Source organism: Canis lupus, chromosome 2, assembly GCF_003254725.2.
Source record: "Canis lupus dingo isolate Sandy chromosome 2, ASM325472v2, whole genome shotgun sequence".
Classification (NCBI taxonomy): Eukaryota; Metazoa; Chordata; class Mammalia; order Carnivora; family Canidae; genus Canis; species Canis lupus.
Window position 1 is genome coordinate 43,460,845 of NC_064244.1, and position 23,614 is coordinate 43,484,458.

Genomic DNA, 23,614 nt, shown 5'->3' on the forward strand with positions numbered 1-23,614 from the left:
ACTGACTTCAGTCCTCACACCCAAAGAAGAGGTGCCTGGTTACTTAAGGCTGGACAGGGCTTCTGTGTATGTTTATGCAAGAAGGTGGGAAAGCTCTGTAGAGATTGACCCACATGGAAATTTTCAAAAAGCCTTGGCACTGCCCCTCCTTCTCTTTGAGTAGACTGAGGATTTCTCAAATAGAGAATGGACAGATTAGGGCTGGCCTTACCTATCCATCTTAAAGACCCATTGACATTCTCTTGGGATCTAAGATTCACAACTGGTCTCTCTTTCCTCTTTATCAATCTCTCTCTCTCTCTCTCTCTCTCTCTTTCTCCCTCTCTGTCTTTTAACACCCTCAAGAATAACATAAACCCCATTAGTCAGAAAAAGTTCCACTGTTAAAAATCACTGCCATTGATCATTAACTCCTTAAGAGTTAGCACTGTACTATTCATTGTTGAAGAATGGTGCCAGGTACTTAGTAAGTACTTAGTATGTGTTGATTTACTGAATAAATGAGAAATGTTTGCTATGTTGCCATTTTATTTTATTTTTTTAAAAAGGTTTTATTTATTCATTCATGAGAGAGACAGAGAGAGAGAGGCAGAGACACAGGCAGAGGGAGAAGCAGGCTCCCTGTGGGGAGCCTGATGTGGGACTCAATCCTGAGACCCCAGGATCATGACCTGGGCCAAAGGCAGGTGCTCAACCAATGAGCCACCCAGGCATCCCCAGAACAGTCTTTTCAACAAATTATGCTTGAACAATTGGATATCCATATGCAAAAAATATAGAAGTACACTTTGATGAATACCTCCCACCACATAAACAAGTTATTCACAATTTGTCACAGAACTTGGATGCCTGGGTCTTAGTCAGTTGACACTGACTCTTGCTTTTGGCTCAGGTCATGATCTCAGAGTCACAGGATTGAGCCATGACTGGAACTCCATGCTCAGAGTGGAGTCTGCTTGAGATTCCCTCTCTCCTTTTGCACTTTCCATACATGCTCTCTCTCTCTAAAATAAATAAATCTTTAAAAAAAAATGAGTCACAAAGCTTTCAAACCTAAAACTATATAACTGCTAGAAGAAAATAGGAAAAAACTTTGGTGACCGTGGATTAGTGAAAGATTTTTTTATATATGACACCAAAAACCAAAATACATTTTAAAAATGATAATTCAGACTTCTTCATAATTAAAAACTGCTACTCTTTGAAAGATTCTGTTAGGAGATTGTAAATATAAGCCATTGAATGGGAGATGATATTCACAAATCACATATCTAATAAAAGATTTCTCATCTGCAAGAGCCTCTATAGTGTCCAGTTATAAGTATGGTTTCTGGAGTCAGACTGCTTAGGTGACATCATTCTTTGTTGCTGTTTGACTCCTTATAGTTTTCGTAACTTCTCAGTGCTTCAATTTTATTATGTGAAAGAAGAAGGAGAAGGAGAAGGAGAAGGAGAAGGAGAAGGAGAAGGAGAAGAAGAAGAAGAAGAAGAAGAAGAAGAAGAAGAAGAAGAAGAAGAAGAAGAAGAAGAAGAAAAGAAGAAATTCAGACTACCTACCAAAAAGGATTGTTCCAAGGATGAAATGCATTAATTAATGTAGAGCTCATTGATTAGGATCTAGTACAGACAGAGGAGGGTAGGAAGGGGGAGGGAGAGAGAATCTGTAATTGTTTACCTCTACAATATTAGAATGGTTAGAATTATAACCACTTCTGGCTGTTTCATTTTAAACACTGTCCTGAAAATTAGTTTCCTTCAAAATATAAGTGAGAAAGCCTATTGTACTGACATTTAAGACACAAAAGTGGAATCTGCATCCAAGAAGCACCACTTTGTCTTAAAAAAATAAAAGGAAAAAAAATATGGTCAAGATTTCTGTTTACTGCTATGAGCACTTTTTCTGCATGGCTAAGAAATCATATAATGCTTTCCTAATAAAAGGGGAATCAAATCAATCAAAATCTGCCTCTAAATGGAGTTGAACCTGGGGAGTAAGAGAGCAACAAATCTTGGTTGTAGATGATAGATGTACCAGGAAATTAATCCTACACAAAAATGGACAATGTGATTCTATGAATTTCTACTTTTGCTAAGAGTTGACCAAAACACTGTAGTCTGTGCCAAAAGACCAACAAAATTCATGCCAAATAAAATGTTGGATTTATCTACTTCTTAGTCAATTGGCTTTCCTATTAAAAAGAGATTATAGATTTTTAAATGGCCTTCATGGTCCCTGACTTTACAAGTGATGCACAGATTCACGATACTTCAAATTTCTAATACTAGAGCTCTGTAAAGTGGTGTCTTGTGACATACTTACTACTTGCCATGTCCTGAGTTTACCCCACTTTCACCCTCAGGGATTTTTTTTTTTCAACTGAACAGTAACATCACATGTCATGGAAGGATTATCATTAAAGTGGGTCTCTCCAATTGTCTCTGTGGTTAGCAGATTTATAATAGCACTAGCACCTTCATTTTATAGAGCATGGTTAGAAGTTGGGCATAAAACAAAGAGGACAGGATGTTAAAAAGGAAATAACAGATGCCTATGTCACTTCTGGAGTCAATTTGAGGAGGCAGTAGATTGCTCTGGAAAAAAATATATTCCCATATGTAACCTATTTCCAGTGTGGCTATTGTATTTCAACATGAGGCACTCTGTGGCTCCGAAGTGGAGACTTCTGCATTGGAAGGCAATTCTTCCCTTTATACCCAAGCTGTTCTTCACAAATCTCTTCTGTTTCTTATGGGCTAGATCTGATACATCCCTTCAAAGCAGAAATGGGAACATTTTCAGGGACAGAGAATTTGTGAATCTGTTGTTCATTTGGAAAACTGGTATTACAATTTCTAACAAATACAAACTAGCCCTGGCTGTCTTTGGGGCCATTCCATACTATGCTCTTAAAAGCATTTATAGCAGTTTGGAGACAGAGATGGTGAGCTTTATAGCTCAGACATGCAAAGGAAGCTCTCTCCTTCCACATATAAAATGTCTAGATGCAGAAGAATGATCTCTATTTTAACAGCAGCTTAGTTCTGCTAGGAAGTTTTTCTTCAGCAAAGACTATCCTTTAGATGACAAAAAAATCCCAAACCAAGACTAGCAGTGTGAATGGCAAGCCGATCACATTCTTTTAGCTTGAATCTGACACACTTTGTACAGCTGTACTCATTTAAAATGGCATCATAGCAGGAATGATTGTTCTGTTTCTACAGAATTTCATTGGCAGTGTGGTCAAAAGTCATTTGTCTATGTATATGAATGAGTGTATTTCTGGACTCTCTGTTCTGTTCCGTTGATCTACTTGGCCATTTTGATGTCAATACTACACTATCTTTTTTATTGTAGCTTTATAATAAGTCTTGTAATCAGATCATTTGAGTCCTACAATTTTGTTCTTTTTTTCCAAAGTTGCTTTGGCTGTTCTAGATACTTGGCATTTCTGAAAGGCCTGCTAGGACTTCATGGATTCTGTAGGTATTTGAGGAGAACTGACATTTAAAAAACGATTAAGTATGTTCATTTATGAATAAGATATAATCTCTCTTATTTATTTAGGCCTTTTAAAATTTCTCTAAGCAATGTTTTACAATTTCATGTATACATGAAATAGATCTTACATGTATTTTGCCCATCTTATCCCTAAGTAGCTCATATTTTTGATGCTCTTGTCAGTGGTATCTTTTAAAACTTTTATGTCATATTGTTCATTGCTAGTGTATAAAAATATTGCTAGTGTATATTTTATATTGATTTTGTATCCTTCAACTCTTTTAAATTCACTTATTTGTTCTAGTAGCCTTTTGTAGATTCCATTGGATTTTTTACAAAGATGATGTTACCACTTGCAAATAAATATAGACAATGTCAATACAACTTGACCTAATTGTCATTTATAGAATATTATACCCCAAAAGAGCATAACACATATTCTTTTAGAATACACTTGAAACATTTACCTAGAAAGGCATATTCTGGGTGGGCCATAAAATAAGTTTCAATAAATATAAAAGTTACCCAGTCATAGTATGCTATCTGACCACAGTGGAATTAAATTAAAAATAAAAAACTAGCATTTGTGTAAAATTTGTAGATGTTTTGGTCATTATTTCTTCAATTTTTTTTTCTGCCTCCTTTCAATTCTACTTTGAGAATTCCAATTACATTATATTAGACTGCTTGAAATTGCCCGTAAGTTTATTATTAAACTTATGGTTATTTTTCAATTAAATTTTTTAATGTGGGGGATGCCTGGGTGGCTCAGTGGTTTGGTGCCTGCCTTCCGCCCAGGGCATGATTCTGGAGTCCCAAGATCTAGTCCCACATCGGGCTCCCTGCATGGAGCCTGCTTCTCCCTCTGCCTGTGTCTCTGCCTCTCTCTCTCTCTCTCTCTCTCTCTCTCTGTGTGTCTCATGAATAAATAAATAAAATCTTTAAAATAAATGTTTAATGTATTTTTCAGATTGTATAGAATTGCTCCATTGCTATGTCTTCAAGTATACTAATTTTTTCTTCTATAATGACTAATCATGTGTTAATCCTACCCAATGTATTTTTCTTCTCATTCATTATTGTTTTCAACTGTAGAAGTTTGGAACTCTATATTTTCCATATCACTACTTGACTGTTTAAAAAAGGATGAGCTATAATTACTTTGTATTAACAAAGTTGTCTGATAATTCTGTCATCTGTGTTAGCTCTTGGTTGCTTTTGATCATTTATTTCTCCCTACCCCTTCATTATTGGTCATATTCTTTCTTCTTTTATTCCTGGTAATCTTTAATTAGATACCACATATACTGAATTCGATCTTATTGAGTGCTATATCTTTTTGTATTTCTATATACCTCAAGCTTTGTTTTGAGATGCAGTTAAGTTACTTGGAAAATTTTAGTTTAGTTCAGTTTTTGGTCTTGCTTTTAAGGTTTGCTAGGTATGAGTGAGGCAGCATCGAGTCTAGTGCTAATTATCCCACACTGTAGAGGCAAGACCCCAGTGAATACTCTAACCCTGTGGAGAAGCTACTATTCTCAATGCTATGTAAGCTCAAGGTAGTATTCCTTTTAATCCTTTTAGTTGATTCTTTTTCTAGACTTGATCCACCATCATCACTTTGTTGAATACACAAATGCAGACCTTTATAGATCTGCAGGGTTCCCCATATAGCTATCTCCTCTCTGGTATTCTGTTCTGTGATTCTAGCCCTCTTGGTATCCCAGGACTTTGTGCACTATCCCTTCAGCATAAAAGATCCCAGACTCTACCTGTACCAGAGTCTGGAAACTCTCAAAATACTAAGCTGGTCTCATCTTGCTTATTTCCCATGTCTCAAGGTCTTGTAAACCATTTTTTCAAACATTTTTCCTTATTTCTTTGGATATTTCAGGATGAAGAGTAAATCCAGAAATAAAAGTAAATCAATTTGAATTTAGAAAATATGAAGAATAAGCATTTCTACCTATATGAATTCATCAATATCATAGCTCTTGCATAAGGAAAAGACCTCTTTTGAATTTTGTTTCCTTGAGACTACAACTTCTTTTATTTCTCTACATCTATGCTTCCAAAAGAGGTGATTTCTTGCTTTCTCCTTTCAAATTTAAAACATTCATTATCTCAAAGGAAGGACAACTCTTGTTTGCCTATTAGTAAATAGTTAGATTGTCTTTTAAATTTACTCAGATAGCTAAACCACCACCTTAGTTTTTGTGGAATGTAATCAAAGATAAATATATTTTATCTTATTTTATACACTAGAGACTTTTTGTTACTAGCAAAAAATATATAATCATTACATGCACACACCTCCCACATCTCAAGTAATAATACTAATTTAATCATCCATGTATTCAGTATGTGCTTATTGATTACTTATTGTGATACATGCATGATCTTGGATATAAATTTTCATTACTGTTTGTAACTATTTGTTAACAATGTGTTCGGGTCAATCAGAATCTCAGCTGAGACTTCTATTATAATGATTTGTTCAATAATAGAATTGTCCCTGTGAAACATTGCTACAAGGCTCAAAAACTCACTGATACAAGGCAATCTAATCTGAATTCTATTCTCAGATGATTATAGTGTTGACATCTTAAGTATTGGGGATGCCTGGGTGGCTCAGTGGTTGAGTGTCTGCCTTTGGCTTAGCTCATGATCCCACGATCCTGGGATCGAGTCCTACATCAGGCTCCCCATGGGGAGCCTGCTTCGCCCTCTGCCTAAGTCTTTGCCTCGTTCTCTGTGTCTGTCATGAATAAATAAGTAAAAAAAAACTCAAAAAAATCTTAAGTATTAATAAGAGAACTCTGGAATATCAAGACTGAAGTTCATTACTTGTAAAATATTACTGAAAAATTATGAACTTAGTCATTGGTGATATTTTAAATCATATTTTTAGCTGTGTGACATAGTATTTAATGTTAGATATTAATTATATCAACCCATCATGCAAATTCAGAAAAAAATTTCCAAAATTTTTCTAAAACATGATCATCACTTTAGCCTTTTTTTTTTTTTTTTTTTTTTTTTAAGTCAGGAGTACTCTCTAGTCCAAGAACACCTACAGCTGGAAGTGGAAATTGATAAAAGATTTTAAAGGGAGATTTGGCAGTCTGAATCCAATATCTTAAACATACTCATATCTTTTGATACCATCTTAAAAACTTGTCACTGGGTGCACAAAGTTGAACTATAAGCACACATTCAACACAATGCTTTATGATAGGAAAAATTAGAAACAACTTAAATGTACAAAAAATAGATTTTAAAAGTAAATTGTGATACATGGGAATAAAAGGCACAACCTAAGGGCCACAGTCATTTGTATTATAATAGGGATATAACAGGACAGGTAGTAGCTAACTTGTGGTGAACATAGCACAATGTATAAACTTGTCAAATCACTAAGTTGTACATCTTGTGTAAACTAATATAACATTGTGTGTTAACTATACTCAAGAAAAAAGAAAAGATAGAAAAAATTGTGATACAATGATATAAGGAAATACTATACAATTATTTAAAAAGACACATTTCAAGGTAAAGAAAGATTATAATGTTAACTTGAGTAAAAAATGTCACATTCTAGACTGTATGCATCATATGACCCCTTTGTAAATGCATATGTGTGTGTTTGCATTTGTGAGTCCTGCATGAAGCAATACATACACACGTGTATAAAGGCCTAAGGGCACACATGGCAAATTCTAACAGTTTTTTTTTTTTTAATCTAGGGTAGATTTTTGATGATTTTTTTCTTCCTTTTCTTTGTTGATACTACTATACTGTAATAATGTTAGGCTTCCTGAGTTGAAAAGTTACTCTGAAACATGCTCATGTCTAGGACCGAGTATAAGAACTCAGAAAGAGAGAGAAGAGGAAAGTCTTATCAGCTGAACCATGGGTGATACAGTCAACACTGCAGCCAGGCTTCCTCATCAGACAATCAAATAGTAGTCCCAACACAGCCCAGCTCTAGCATCCACTAACATACAAGATTAACCCAATGGTTTTTCAGTGGGTGCTCTGGGTCACTGATTGTGACTTTCCCCCTCTACCTAGGCCCCAGTGGTCTCAGCTTTTCTCTTGCTCTTTATCTTTCTCTCCTTTTGTTCTCATTTTTTTCTGCTGTTATTCTTCTTCCTATCAGCTGGCAGGTATTTTTATGTAACTATAGACATCAAATTTTCAAAGAGAAAGGATCTGATCAGTTTTATTAACCATTATCCTAAATAGAGGGCCCCATTAGACTGGTATTTCAGGCTCAGGTACCTCACTAGTTGGAACCTTTGGGTTAGATGCCCATCCCTATTCCAATCATCCATGGCCAATGGGGCATGTGCTGTAGAACATGGCAGTTCTGTGGAGGAAGTACTTTTCATGACATAGTAGCTACTTAGAATCTTCTCTGAAAGGTCAATGTAGTAATTAAGGAAATAAGGAAAAGGGTAATCCATTACATAGTTGTAGAAAGTTCTCATGATTGGAGTGTATATTTTTTTATATTGAGCTGAAATCTGCCTCCATGTAACTTTTACTCCCATCTTGCTCTGTTTTCTCATACTCCACTCTAACTGTTCTCTTCAAACATTTGAGAAGAAATCTTTATTTCCATCTCTTTCAACCATTTCTCAAATGACAAAGTTTCCAACCTCCCATTTACTTGAACTCTGGTCTGTGAGGGGGACAGGGTCCAGTTTGTCCATATGCAATAAAAATGTGACTCCCAGAAATAAACACCATAGCCAGGTGTGATCTACTTACCTGTAATTGCAGATGATGTAAGACTTTCCAGCAGCCGAGTCAGACTCCTGGTTTCTATCAAAATGGTCTCTAGCCAGGTCTCTCTCACTTGACACTCACACAATGAATTTATTGTAATATGCATGTAAGAATTTGCATCTATTAGGTTTCACCTACTGTATCTTCTGAACACTTGTTAGTGTACTCCAGTTTACAAGCACTTTCACAGACATTATCTCATTTAATCCTCCCAACATGTTGATTTTGGCCCAGAGCTCCTGCTTGGTCCATAAGATCATTTCCAGTTGCCAGTCTTTCCTATGTTCACCATCAACAGTGGAGCTTTCCACATAATTTAACAACTGAGGGAAGTGGAATAAATTTCTCCTTGCAGCATTAGAGAGAAATCGTGTGGAGCTATGCACTAAGGAAGGCAGCATGTACAACATTTGGGGACATAATTACAGCAAGGACAAAGATCATTGTGGAGTCAGGAGAAGAAGACAGAATAGGAGTCAACAGAACAATATTTTCTCCAGAATGTTCACAAGTGTGCTCTTCTCTCTGTGTACGTATGATGGCAGTCAAATGCAGGGATGGGACTTTCCTCACACGTTTATAAACTCATGAGTCAGATACAATACATGGTATTGGAATAACTCTTATATTTCTGTGTTTAGTCTTTTCAGGTTCTGTCTTCATGTCTTGATTCTTTCTCACTATGGAAATATGCAAGCTTTGTGGTTCAAGGTGGTGCTCTCCAATCAGCGGGCTGCTGCCTTTTTGGTGTGATTCGCTTGGGAGTCATTCTGTCATAGATTGCTCACTCAGTCATTATCATCACTGCCTCATTCCATTGCTTCTATTCTCTATATAAGGAGAGTTCTCTGTCTTGTTTGTTTCCCTGCCATATTTTCACTGTCTTAGATCACAGATGAAATGCAGATTTCCCCCACCTCTTTGTAACAGTCTGTATGCTATCCAGCTATAGAAATAGTTACAGATCTATTGTTTTATTGAAATGAATTGACAAGTATCCGGTTTTGAACAGTCTCATATTGACTGTCCTGATAGCTATAAAAATTTACCAAATTTGAATCAAGTAAACTGCATGATATCCATGATGCTTTTTGGTGTGTAAAGCAGTACAATCTAATGTCAAATAGAAACAAAAGCATAGCGGGATTCCAAAAATTGTTTCCAAATACTTAAGAAAAATTTGATCTGTAATTTTTAAAAATCAAGTATAGCTGATATTCTTATGGAAATCATTTGGAATCCCTTGTAGCTCTTAATAATTTAAATGAAATTATGTGTTGGGTTAAGACAGTCTCATAGGTAGTTGTATGTATCTATGTGTGTATGTCCATGATACTGTCTCTGAGGGGTGTGTGTGTGTGTGTGTGTGTGTGTATGGAGAGGACAGAGCATGAGGAAAAACCACGCTCCTACCAACTTCTCCTCCTACGTTTGGTATCAGTTCAACACTGTTAAATGTAAACACAAACAAAAAAAGTAGCAAGAAATACTCGTACTGGTGACAAAACACTTGGGAAAAGATGAGGGCATACATACAAAAGCGATTTCTTACCAATCCCTTTTCTCCACAATTGTTAGTTAGGTATGGCTTGCTAATGATTTTAGCATATCTCATGAATACATAACAAAATAGAGTTTTTAGAAGTTTAAAACCAGTTGCTGGTGAGTCTGCTGAAATGGGTCGTTTTACAACTATTTCCATTCTCAGGAACTGATACAGGTATTTAGTCCAACCACTGCATATTTGCTTGCTTCATCAACTGCATTTCTTTTCACATGGGTAGACCTCTGCCCTCAGATAATAGGCATTACTTATCTCATTTATCCACATCAATAGTCTTTATAGAAGATATTTTAACTCCCATTTGACTGATATAGAAGGGGAACTTCAGAGAGCTGAACAGTTTGCTATAGGTCATTCAGCTAGTAGGTGGTAGAACCAAGACCCCACTTTGGTTGGACTGCATAGCCCACACATTGCTGTGCCTAGAGTGCTTCCCCAAGCTCTCTTGGACTCATTCCTGTCTGTCTTGTTTACCCCGTGGCTCATAAACTGCATGAGCTAATAATCTACATGTTGCTTCCTGATAACTACTTTATCACAATGTAGTATTTAATGATCAATGTTTCCAATCAAATGAAAGGGTTAGAAGCAAAGCAGATGTTCCAACCCTTCTTCCCTTGAGCCCAGAGAACTAGTGAACTATATTCCAGAGGAAGCTCTCTGATAACCACTTAGCCTTCCTGTCATCTGTCTGCATCCATACAATAGAGTAAATCCATACTTGTGTCAAATTTGCTAGTCTCATGTCAGAGACACTTCTGCCTGGAGTTTAAACATATTCCACCTTCAGGTGCTTCATGCAGGAACCCACATTTATGCATTTGTCTATATAGTTTGCATTCAGAGATCAACTAGGCCCTCCCCAGGGTTCTGTGTGAGGAGAACTGAGAAATGGTGGTTCTAGCTGGGTAGCTGTAGTCTTTTATCAAGGCTTCTTCAACAATCTGAAGAGGACCTTACTCCATTCATAGTTTGGTGATGCTATTCATGAATAATAGTGCCTGTGCTATTTGAATTTAATTTGAGGCCCATTATATTGTGATGCTGCTAAAACATTGAATAAGGTAAGTATCCTGGACCTCCTTGAGTTCACTATGCTTTGGTAAATGGGCATTAGGGTAGTTGTTGCCATTTTTCTCTGCCTAGGCCAAAACTGAATGCCACCTTCAGCTCTGTATCCATTTGCATCTCTTTATGTCATATGTGAGAAAGCAAGTTGACAGCCTAACCTCATCTTAAAACTTCTCAGGACTATGCATCCTTGAGGTTAGTCACACCCTTTTTTATTCTCTAACCCACAATCTCCTATTTTCATTAAAAAAGTAAGAAAGAATAGAACAATATTTGGAGAGAACATCTTTCTTTAGAACGTCTTATCAAATAGTATTGTCTGTTTGTCTACTTAAAGTTTTATCTTCTTAGATGCTCTAATTCTAGATACTCTAATATTTGCTTCTATTTGCAGTTTGATTTACACATTTTTTTTTCAACAACTGTTTAGGGGTCTGGGCTCTCCTTGAGAGACCATGTGGATAAGCATTATCACCCCAGGCTTCACCCAGAGGCTTTCTAGATAGAAGTAAGATTTTAAGACAAATGTCATTGCAAATATTTCTTTCCCCCTCTACTGTGGTGCAAATGGGATAATTTTTACATCATATGATTTAATAAAGAACTTTTAAATACCTTTAAAGTTGAAACATCTTGTTTATAAACAAAGGGAAAACAAATTGAAGTAACTTACTCTGTTCATCTGAAAACAATTTGGACTACTACTGAAATGTATTGAAAATGTAGATGAATCAGAATGAGCTAGATTAGTTAACAAAGTACAAGTGGAAAATGGACAAAACAATGATATTTGTTTTAAAATGTGGATATTATTTAAAGACCCATATAACAAAGCAAATCCTGGGGTGTTCTTCAAGTGAAGGCATTTGAGAGAAAACCTGACTCATCATGAAATTCTTGTAGGGGTATAGAATGATTGGGCTAATCCTGTTGTAAAAGTGGATACATACATAAGGAGGTCCACTTAAAAGATTTACTTTCTCATTCTGTGAGATAATAGAAAGTATGTATATTGGTCTTTGCCCCTTCAGTTCCTGACATGAAACTTCTAAAGCTCTTGTAAATTCCTAAGTGATAATAACACTAGGAGCATCTCTTGTTCTAACATTTGGTCTTTGACCCTGTCCTTGACAGAGAACTCCTAAAGCCCTCGTAAATTCCTAAGTGATAAGAGCTCTAGGAACATTTTTTGTTCTAATGAGGTGACTCTGGGTAGGCTGTCAGATGCAGACTGTTCATGAGAAAGACCAAGCCATGACTAGAAGCTTAGAATTTTCAGACCTTTCTCTCACTCTCACTATCTCTAGATAGGGGAGAAAAGTTGGAAATGGAGTAAAGGAAGCCTCCATAAAATTCCAGTAGTATGGGGTTCCGGGAGCTTCCAGGCTCATGGACATATCCACATACTGGCAGACTGACATGCCCCAATTTCATGGGGATGGAAGCTCCTATACTAGGAAGCCTCCCAGACCTTACCATATGCATCTCTTCATCTCACGCTTTATCTATATCCTTCTTCAGTTTCCTTTAATAAACTGGCAAATGTAAGTAAAAGTTTTTCTGAGTTCTGTGAGCCACTCCAGCAAATTAACCAAACCTGAGGAAGGGGCATGGGAGCCTCCATTTTGTAGCCTAGTTGGACTGAAGTCATGGGTAACCTGGGACCTACTAGTTGTGACTGACATCTAAGTGGTGAGCAGTGTTCTGGGGCTGAGCCGTTGACCTGTGGGATCAGATGCTATCTCCAGGTAGATGATGTCAGGATTGAATTAAATTATAAGATACCCAGCTGATGTCACAGAATGGCTTGGAGTGGGGAAAATGCACACATCTGGTGTCAGAAGTGTTGGGAATGTGGTAGTAGTGTGAGAGTAAATGAGATAAAAAAGGAAAAAATGGCCTTTCCCTACTAACCTATCAAATCACTAAACGTACAATAGCATGTTATCATAAATAGTAGGAAGCTAACAAGTGTCTGTTAAACATACTTGAAATCAACAGCTCTGGAGCATATCAAAGAATCAGACTACATTAAAAATATTTAAACTCTATTTTCGTTCTTTTAGAGCAAAGTTGATTATATCTTTTACTTACGTAGATGTTTAACAAGTTGAACTTCCTTTTTTAAAAAAAAAAAATTTATTTATTCATGAGAGACTCAGAGAGAGAGAGGCAGAGACACAGACAGAGAGAGAAGCAGGCTCCATTCAGGGAGCCTGATGTGGGACTCGATACCAGGACTCCAGGATCACTTCCTGTGCTGAAAGGAGGCACTCAATTACTGAGCCACCCAGGTGTCCCAACAAGTTCAACTTTTAACATTGATTTATCCAAGCTGTACAAATTCTTAGAAGACACAATTTTTGTTCATTTCAGTTCTCTGTAGCTCAAAAAGTAATCTAAGGTAAGTTCCTAAGGAACCAAGGGCCAATGGAAACCAACCTAAAATCCAAACTGGTGCAGTATCAATGCTAGATGTGCTTTCAATAAATCTTCCTCTATCTCCATAGGCATTGGCAAAATCCTCTTGTTCACCATCATTAAAAATACATAGCTAAGACATTCCACTGACTCTGACTTATTGATGCATTACTTATTTGAAGAAATTAGCAGAGGAGGATGCAAGCAATGAATGAGCTTTGCTTCTGAGTCCAATCTCAAAAGCTTCTTATTTCCTGGGGCTAGTTTTATTTTTTAAGCACACATATAATCCTAAGAAAGTGCCCTTTTTGGTACTCTGACACTGTCTTTGTCATTCATAGCTTAGAAGAGAAAAAGTAAAAGTTGAGATATCCAGAGACGTTTTTGTGTTTTGCTATTTCATAAACTTAGAAGTAGAATTGCATAAAATTGAAGAACATTATAAAGCTCAGTAAACATGTTTTAACGAAGTCTTTGGGGATAACTTTTCCTATAAGTATTCAAAATTGAATCAATTTTTACTGTTGTCATTCGAACGCAGGTCAGGGATGGTCTTTTGGTGACAAATATGGGTCTATTTGGGGCAGCCCGGGTGGCTCAGTGGTTTAGTGCCGCCTTCAGCCTGGGACCTGATCCTGGAGACCTGGGATTGAGTCCCACGTCAGGCTCCTGACACAGAGCCTGCTTCTCCCTCTGCCTGTGTCTCTGCCTCTCTCTATCTCTGTGTGTGTCTCTCATGAATAAAATTGAATGATTTTGTTGAACATTTGAAACTAAATGAAATACTAAATGAAATACTTAAAATGAATTAAGTGTTTTATGCATTTAATACACAAACACCTATCTCTATCTTATCTATCTTACCTGGTAATTGTCTCCCTCCCTGATGTTCTTTTTTTTTTTTTTTTTTTTTTTTTTAGATTTTATTTATTTATTCGTGAGAGACACACAGAGAGAAAGGCAGAGACACAGGCAGAGGGAGAAGCAGACTCCATGCAGGGAGCCCGATGTGGGACTCGATCCTGGGACTCCAGGATCAGGCCCTAGGCTGAAGGCAGGCACTAAATCGCTAAGCCACCCAGGCGTCCCCTGATATTCTTTTTAGGATAAAAGCCACAAAAGAGTAAGAATGAAAACAACTAATTAATTATTCAGAAATCTCTAATTGAACACAGGTTTTCTATCAAGCCTCTTCTAGGCTTTGTGAATATAAAGATTCCATTCTGCCCTTAAGGCATTTATGCTGTAAAATAATTCATCAAAATCATGATTGATTTATTCATTAATAGGACAAGTCTTCATTAAGTACCTTCCAAGTGTAAGGCTCACAGCCCAGCAAATACTAATGAGCCAAACAGGCCTGGTTCTTGCCTTCATGGAGTGCAGTCCAAAGCAAAACAAAGACATTCATCACATTATCAAGCTGGTGCATGTAGAATTATCACACAGACTCTAAAAGTGCAATGAAGAGAAGAATATGGTCCTTTAAAAGTACAGAATTAGGGGATGGGATTAACTTAAGAAAGTCAAAGAGTTGTTTGCTAAGTTGAAATTTAAAGTGTGGGTAGAAGTAAATAGGAGACCCTAGGGAAAAGAGAAAACAGCACGTTCCTAGCAGAAGAAATAGTGTGAGGGTTGACTTGTGTCAACCCAAAAGATATGTTGAAATCCTAGTCATCAGTCCTCAGTATTTAATCTTTCTTGGAAATTTGGTCATTATCAATGTAATTAATTAATCTGAGGTCATACTGGAATAAGGTGGGCCCTTAGCGCAATATGACAGGTGTCCTTACAAGAGGAGGAGAAGACACAGAAAGGAAAGATGAATATGTGAAGACTGAGCCAGATCTGGATCAAAGTTATCCTGCCATAAACCAAAAATCATCTGGGGCTCCCAGAAGGAAGGTGAAAAGAATGGGATAGCCCTGCCAGCATCTTGAATTTGGACTTCTAACCCCAGAATTATGAGATCATACATTTCTCTGGTTTTAAACCGCCGAGTCGGTGGCTCTTTTTTACATCAGGCTTAGGCAATGAATACACTTAGCATTTGTAAAAACAGCAATGCAAAACATTCCAAATCAAAGGACCAGAATATATCCAAGTTGGATTGTATTATGTGGGAAAGACAGGGTTGCTGGATAAAATATGGGCAACTAGTTTGAGTTTCAGATAAACAACAAGTATTTCTTGGGGCATCTGGGTGGCTTAGTTGGTTAAGTGGCTACCTTCGGCTCAGGTCATGATCTTGGAATCCTGGAATGGAGCCCAGTGTAGGGCATCCCACTCAGTGGGGAGTCTGCTTTTCCCACTCCCTCAGAATCTCCCCCTGCTCATGCTCTCTCTCTCTTTCTCTCTCAAATTAAAAAAAAAAAAAACAAAAAACAAAAAACAAAGCACTTTTTTTAGTATAAGTATGCCCTGTACTACATCTAAAAATCTGCTAAAATTATTATTATTATTATTATTATTATTTGAGATTCAAATTTATTTGAGCATCCTTTAGTTTTACTGGCTAGATTTTACAACTTTATGGAGGGGACTCATGAAGTAAGGTGCTGGGAAGGAACTATGGAGAGGCTACTTTTTTATGGGAGATGTGGAAATGGTGACAGCATGTATAGGTAGCCCTATGGCAGGTTAGCTATAAAAGGTTAAAAAGAGATGCTGCAGGAGTTGGGGTGGGAATGGAGGAATGAAGGTTTCATTGAGGATGCATATTTGTTTTTGAGGTGGGAGAGAGATTTATCTATGTTTAAGAGATGTCTTAGTCTGTTCCATCCTATGACCTAAATACCTCCCAGAGGCCCCACATTTCAGTACCGTCACATGGGCATTAGGATTTCAACATAAGAATTTTTCAGGGAACTTGTACATTCAGACCACAGAAAGAGCCAAGTGATAGAATCCAGTTGAGAGTTTGACTACACAAAGAGGAAAAAGGGATAACAAGTATTTATAGTTTATGAAAAGATGAAAAATAGTGGGATCTGAAGAGGTTACTCTCAGAAGAAGGGGCATATCCTTCACTGTAACAAGATGGCGGAAGATAGTAAGGGTTCAGTGTGGGTTGTTTGATATAGGTAATATTAGGGAAATATTTGATGTTTGGGATTTCTCATCAGGTGCTCTCTATCTTCCATTTCAGAGGCAAGTTTATATGCTAAAACTAAGAAGAATGAGACTGTTTTTAGAAGATTGAAGGGAGAGAAGTTTTAATTAGTCGTTGCAGATTGGATTAAGCAACTGAAGACTATGTGAGGCAGTATTAGTGGGCCATTTGACTTTTAATCTCAGTAATTTCACCATAACACATGTACTCTTTTTGCTCAATGGAAAAAGTTTACATGGAATCTTGGAAGAGGAAATAGTTAATTAGGGTAGAAGGGAAGAGACCCCAGGCTGGTATAAGGAGAAGGAAGCAACTCTGCTGATGTGACCTTGAGGGGTGATTAGAATTTCCCTGGTTTGTGGAAGGTAGGGTGGGAATATCTTGCTTAGTAGGGTGGAAAAAGATCTGTTATTTAGCCCTCATTGCGCCTATAACACTCTTAATTTTTTTGCTTTGAGGGAGAAGAGAAGAGATAACAAACACTCCAGGAACTCATAGGTGGGAAAAATCACGCAAGGATGGGATAGTTGGAAAGACTTCTGAGAAGAAAGGTACACTTGAAAAGAAGAAAGGCTAAGCCTTCTTAAGTAAAGGAATGGTGGAAAAAGGGGCTTAAGCAAAAATAAGATACCTGGGAAATCAGGTTTTAACTCCCAGAATTTGTTTTTAGATGCCTCAGTAGTTTTTTCTTTTTTAAATTGGACTTTATATGCCTACAGAATTTCAATGTTCATGTTATCTTCCTGCCCATGTGGGTATTTGAAATGACTAATCTTATTACAGAGGCTACTGTATTTATATTTTAGTCCTACATTTTGCCAGGGACTTTCTTGCCCTTGGATGTGGAAGAAATTCTATTCATCTAGAAAATATGTATGGAATGTAATGTAGCCAAGTAAGTGCTGTGAGCTGTCAATATCAAAGATGTGGGATTAAATGCCAAGTGGTGTGGCTAATCATGGCCCCATGGGAGAGTTTTGAGGCAAAAGTGAGCAGTGTGACTAGAGGCATCATGATGGCACAATAGAAGGGCTGAGGCTCAGTTGTGGTCTCAGCCACAAATCTGTCTCCAGGATTTCATCAGGTTTTTTCCAGGATTCCATTAACCCAATTTACGCATTCATGAATTCTAGCAAAATTCCTATATGTAAAACGAAACAAAACAAAACAACCCCCCCCCCACACACACACAAAATTCCTATATTTATACCTTAGGTAATCGATGAGATATGCTCCTCCAGGACCAGTTAGTCATATTTAAGGATTTTTCCAGAAAATGAGAAACATTCTGTTTTTTTTTTTCATTTTTATATTTTCATTGGTTAGTAGTTTCATAAGAATCATCAGAATACTTTTGAAAAATGTAATTCTAAATTAGTAACTTAGAAGACTCCTTTATTCTGAGATTATGAGTGTCTTACTTCTTTTATTGTTAAAATATCCTTATTTTATGAGATAATGGTCGTTAGGTCATAGTAGGTCTTTGAAATTTTATTTTCTTGTTTTTAATGATTGTGCTCAGCAGGAATTGCCTTCAGTATTATTGGATCTACAAACTTGGGAAACCTGGGAAAGTCCAGTTGTAACCATGATAATAGAGTTGTATCTTGCTCCCAATGGACCTAAGTCACGGCTGTTTCAGAATATCATCAGCACACATTACAGTGAGGGTCAGTGTGCGGTTCTTCTGCACCTGGCCCTGGCTTGGGGAAAACCTCCTTTCTGTTTGTGATTTGGATGCATGACCATCCAGATTAATAAAATCCAGTCGAAAGCAGTTAAGTCTATTGCTGGCAAGAGTCAGAAGTTCTTCCTTAGAAAGGGCTGGGTGCCAGATATAAAGCTAAAACATGTGTTCACCTCCTCCTTCGGGGAAACGAAACAAAACAATAACAACGGTGTACGACCACTCACCATCAGTAGCTCTGCCAGACACATTCGATCTCACTTTTCCATTCTCAGGAAATTACTGCTAAGGGTCTTATCAAAATAACCAACTCCTTTCTCATGTGGGCTTTTCTTTATTGACATGGCAGGTGTCCTGGGCACTGACCCAGTGGAGCTCCTCTATAGGATCTGAGGCAGAGATAATACTTTACTCCACTGTTGGCAACTTGGTCTTTAAAACTGAGTGTGAGTAATTAGCAATCCCTACTTGAATTAGGACACCAGGCCAAATTCTCAGGATACAGATAACAAAATCAGTTTAAAGTAGTCTTGCGGAAATTGGTGGATAGTAAGAAGTCTGTCATAACTTGAGTTGAAGGAATCTGATTCTCATCATTACAGAATTACTTTTGTGTTACTCTAACTCTCGACTATGGTGTAGTTAGATTCTAACATGGGGTGAGGGGGGCTGGGGTGGGGCCTTCACTGTTAGTCAGGGAGATGAGCAAGTATGTAAAACTGGGCTGTCCCTTGATTACCAGCTCTACATGGCTCATGGTCTTGTATTCACTATTCTCCCTTTGATCTTTTCATCATAGCCTTAACAACTGTCAACACGTCACCACAGCACCTTTAAAAATATTGTTGAATGTTATGCTAAGGAAGAGCCTCATTATGGGATGGACCCAAGTTTTCCTAATTTTCTTTGAGCCTTTTTTTTTTTTTTTTAATGATTGGATTCTGCCTTAATCCATAACCTTTCAAAAATCCTCTTTTCTTAGGAAATAGAAAGAAGTCTTTCTTTTTCAGGAATTCCTTTTGCCTGAGAACGTCTATAGGATAATAAACATATTCACAATTATTTAACTATCATCAATTAATTACCAATTAACTATTTGTAGTAATAATTAACTAACTTTTATTCCGCATTTACTATGAACTTAAACATTGTGTTAAAACTGTCTTCATGCATGTTGTCACTTGGTACATGGATTGCATGCCTAAAATGTGACTGGTAGTATGGGCCAGTAAGTCTTCTAGACAATGCCATGTAGGGGTTGCATAGTTAGACACACTGGATTTTGATTCACTCACTTGTTAGGTTAAGTGTAATCTCTCCTGGCCTTGATCTCCTTTTATGTAAATTAGGGGAAGTATGACCTATGTTGGAGAGTTGTGGTGACAATCTGAGAGTATTTATGGAGCTCTTGGCACAGAGTAAGGCTACAAAACCTGGGATCTCTAAGTTACTATTGGAAATAAGAGCAGAAGTACTTTAGGGAGATTCACTGAGCATGAGGGATAGGAAGAAGTTGTGAGAAGCCAGCCATTAATGAAGAACAATATTTCTGTGAGAGCAAAAGAGGAGGGAAGGCACAGTGAACAGAGTATATATAGGGTGTGTGTGTGGGGGGTCTGTTGGTTGGAAGTCAGGTATGAGTTGGGCACTGTGCAAAGAACTTTTTGCATATTATCTTATTTGATCTTCACTGCAAGTCAACAACAGGGGAAATAAGAGCTCCATGTTTCCAGATGAGACGTTGAGGCTGAGGAAGTTAAAGTAAGTTTCCTAAGGTGTGCCGGGTAGTAAAAGGTGGCTCCTCAATTCAAAATCACTCTCTCATGGTCCCAAATTCATGTGCTTTCCCCTGAGGCAGGACAGTGCTGTGCCCATTAATATACATGGTGGCCCATCTTATGCTTGTAGCACATTCAACTCATTCCAGTGTGGGTCCAAAAAGTGAAGCTAGAGGAATACTGTTGGGGTGGTGGTGGTGTAGGGGTGTACTTTGGGGATGAAACTCAGCTTCTGGCCACTGTCAATCTGTAGGCGGAAGCACCTGGAGCTAAAGGCACAGTGATGCTCCTCTCTGCAGGGGCCTGCCTGTTTCTGGTCCATAGCACTCTGAAGTCTATAGGCAAACCTGAAGGAGCAAGTGGACTTCTATGACTATCACTTATGCCTAGATTTCATAACAAAATAGTGGGTTCCATACTGGAACAACTGACTTCTTACAAAAAAAATGCAAGATCTTTGTCAATGGAGGAAAGAAGCAAATATTTATCTAGCATTGTGCAATTCATATGTGACATATATAGTTTCACTGGATCCTCATTACAAGCTTGTGAGGTGTACATTATTGTGGTTTGTACAAATAAAGGCTCTCTCCAGTTTACACAGACAATAAGTTTCAGAACAAGGATTTTTACTCAGGATGATTTAGCACCAGTGAGTCGACAGTCACAAAAATATGAGGATTTGAATAAAATGTATATGTACAAGTAATTTGAATAAATTGCAATAAATCATATTCATCCCTTGTTATCCACACAATGATTCTCTTTTATTTCCTTTTATAGAGCTCCTGCATTAGAAAAAAATCACAAAAGATTCTTTCAAATAAATTTTTGTCTTTTCACCTCAAAAACCAAAATTTCTGGTCAAGATGGGTGATGTTTTATATATGGGATTTGGCTTCATCTGTTGGCACACATGATGTCTATTAATCAATAGCAAACTGAGCCTGTGAATGAGCCATGCCCTACAAAGGCTCCAAAAGTCCTTGGGAAAGATGAGACAGAAACTACTCTGTCTTCTAAGTCTAAAAAAACTGGAATGGATCTACAGATCCAAGGATATAAAGGTGATCTGTGTCTTATGTGGCTTTTAGCTGCTTTGTACAGCTGTTCAAAATATAATTGTTAAAAACATACATATGGCAATCCTACTAGCATGTTGTCATGTTGCCTACAATTTACTTTTGGATGCTTCAGCATTGTTAGCATTGTGATGTGTGTAGTGGTTAGTTTCTATCCCCTGGAGTTGTTAGCGGTCCTACTTGGAAATACATATTCCATATTCCTTGGTGTATTAGTTTCCTGATACTGTCCTAACAAATTAGTGCAGACAGGCTTAAGCAAGAGAAGTTTATTCTTTCACAATTTTGGAGGCTAGTAGTCCAACACTGAGGTGCCAATAGGGCTGATTCCTTCTGGAGGCTCTGAGAGAAAACTCAGTCCATCCCTTCCTCATAATTTCTGGTGGTTGCCAGCAATCTTTGATGTTCCTTGGCTTCTAGATGCATCAATTCATTCTCTTCTCCCATCTTTGCAAAGTGTTCTTCCCTCTGTATATGTCTGTGCTCAAATTTCCCTCCACTTATAAGGATACTAGTTGTTGGATTAGAGCATATTCCAATCCACTATGACCCTGTCTGAACTTGATTACTTGTACAAAGACCCTATTTCCAAATAAGGTCACATTCACAAATTCCTTTGGGGGGATACTCTTCACCTTTGTACATGGTTTATTAGTTAGCATCTAACTGGAAGATCCTGCTCCAGAGTTAGCTATGGCAAGAAATTCAGCACCCAACTGAATATGAGAGTTTGTAAAGTAGCTTAGCAAATGTAATAAATAGGTTTTTTATTCATGATATTAGGTGTTTGGATGTGGACTAGCTAGAAATGTTTAAGACACAGCCCTCACCCTTGCATGAATGAAACATAAAAATGGAGCAACCCATGTAATCTGTGCCCTGCAGGGTGGTGCCAAGGCATAACTCTCCAATAAGCTTCCTGATTCCGAGTACTTACTTGCCTGAATGTAGCTAAAACCTTCTGCTGAAATACTATTGCATTTGCTTTGAGGGAACTTTTCATGCAGAATGTGGTTCAAACACCTAAAAAAGTTCAGAAACCTGGAACTATATAAAGCTTACAGTACTGTCTATGCTTTGCTTTTTGTGACTGTTTGATAGTGTTGATACAGCAGAACTCAGTCTGAGACTTGCTATCATCGGTGGTAGCGAGGTTGTGGGGAGGAGACAAGACACTCACATACTTCTTACTATAGGACCTATGTACTAAAAAGAAACTAATAATTAGGATCAGCAAAATTGGCCAAGGTTAATTCATTGCACATATTCACTGACAGTTTCCCATAGTTACAAATCTACTAGTGTCCTTTGGACCACCTTTGTTATCCTCTTTTGATATTTAATTCTTATGAAAGATATAGCCCAGCATTCAGATAATGACTTCAAGCTTAGAAATCTTACATCACTGGAGATTTTCAGTAATGAAATGGATTCAATAAAACTTGAACTCTTCACCTGGGACTTTCCTTTGTCCCTAGTCATTGCCAAGAGTGGCACGTTGGCTCCAGGACTGACTCAGTGTCTCTGGAATTCCCTCCTTCATGCATTCCATGGGACCCTCCAGTTGGTGGTAGTTAGTACATGGTGCCAGGCATCTGTTGATTTCGCTTGGGTTTAATCTGAACCTTTGTTGTTTGACTGGGTTTTGTATTTCTGAGGGGATTATTAAATCATAAATCACCAGCTCTGCTGAGCAGTATGTGTGGGTGTTGGGAGAGAGAGTTTAATTTATTTTTACTATTGGAAATATAATTTTTAAAAAATCCTCAAAAATACATGTCATCTGGATTTTCAGAAGCAATTTTCTTGGAGAAGAAAAGATCTATGCGGTCCTCTCCTGCTATTTTTCCTTCATGCATCTCAACAAACAAGCAAACATGCAAACCAAGTGATAGGCCCATCACATTTCTCCTTGGTTGAGGTCAGACCTTTGATCTTCATTGATTTGTGCTTCAGTGAAGAAGTTGTAGCCTTGGCAGGCAGGGGTCACAAAAGAAATGAAACAGCTGAGTGTAAGAGGAGTAAACAACTCACTGAAGTGGATCTTCTTTTTACCTAATCTCTTCTGGTTCATCCTGATGAAAGAATGCAAGAGGGGAAAACTGCAAGGATGGAAACTCTAGGGAGGAGACTCCTCCTGGAGAGAAGAGTACATACAAAACCAAACTGTGACACGGGTTAGTCAAGGTGATAGTTGCTTATTTGTGCCATGTGAAGTCCTGTGAAGTCCTGAGTGTGTGTGTGAATATGCTAACGTGTGCCAAGCTCCCCAACGGTAAATGTGACCTGGTGAACACTAGTGCTAAATCAATCACCGCCATGCTTGTGGAGCTGAAGGGGAGGTGCGGAGACATGCGAGCCCATGTAGCAGTGGTAATGGCAAAGGTCAACCTAAGAGTTGACACTGTCAGATTAATTTACCAGTCATATTTTAGGTCGAGTATGGTACTTTAAGGGAGTTTTTTTAAGTTAAACATAATTCTCATATTTCTCAGGTCATGCCTTTGGAACAGATACCTGATTTCCTATTTATAGCAGTTTCTCTCTGTCCCTCCCATAAAAAGTGCCAAGGACACTGATCATTCATTGTTCAAAACTTTGTTCCT

At 37.7% G+C, this 23,614-nt stretch overlaps 1 long non-coding RNA gene across 9 annotated transcripts in view; it reads left to right on the top strand.

Moving 5' to 3' along the window:
• The window catches only part of LOC112660431 (uncharacterized), a 94,173-nt gene that overhangs the window by 38,872 nt on the left and 31,687 nt on the right, over window positions 1-23,614 (top strand). For 4 of the 9 annotated variants that reach the window (XR_004813865.2, XR_003136925.3, XR_007406586.1 and 1 more), the window contains one exon: window positions 16,920-17,012. The exons of the other annotated variants lie outside the window; for them this stretch is intronic. This is a non-coding gene — a long non-coding RNA (uncharacterized LOC112660431). The remainder of the gene's footprint in view (window positions 1-16,919; window positions 17,013-23,614) is intronic. 9 annotated transcript variants of the gene reach the window in all.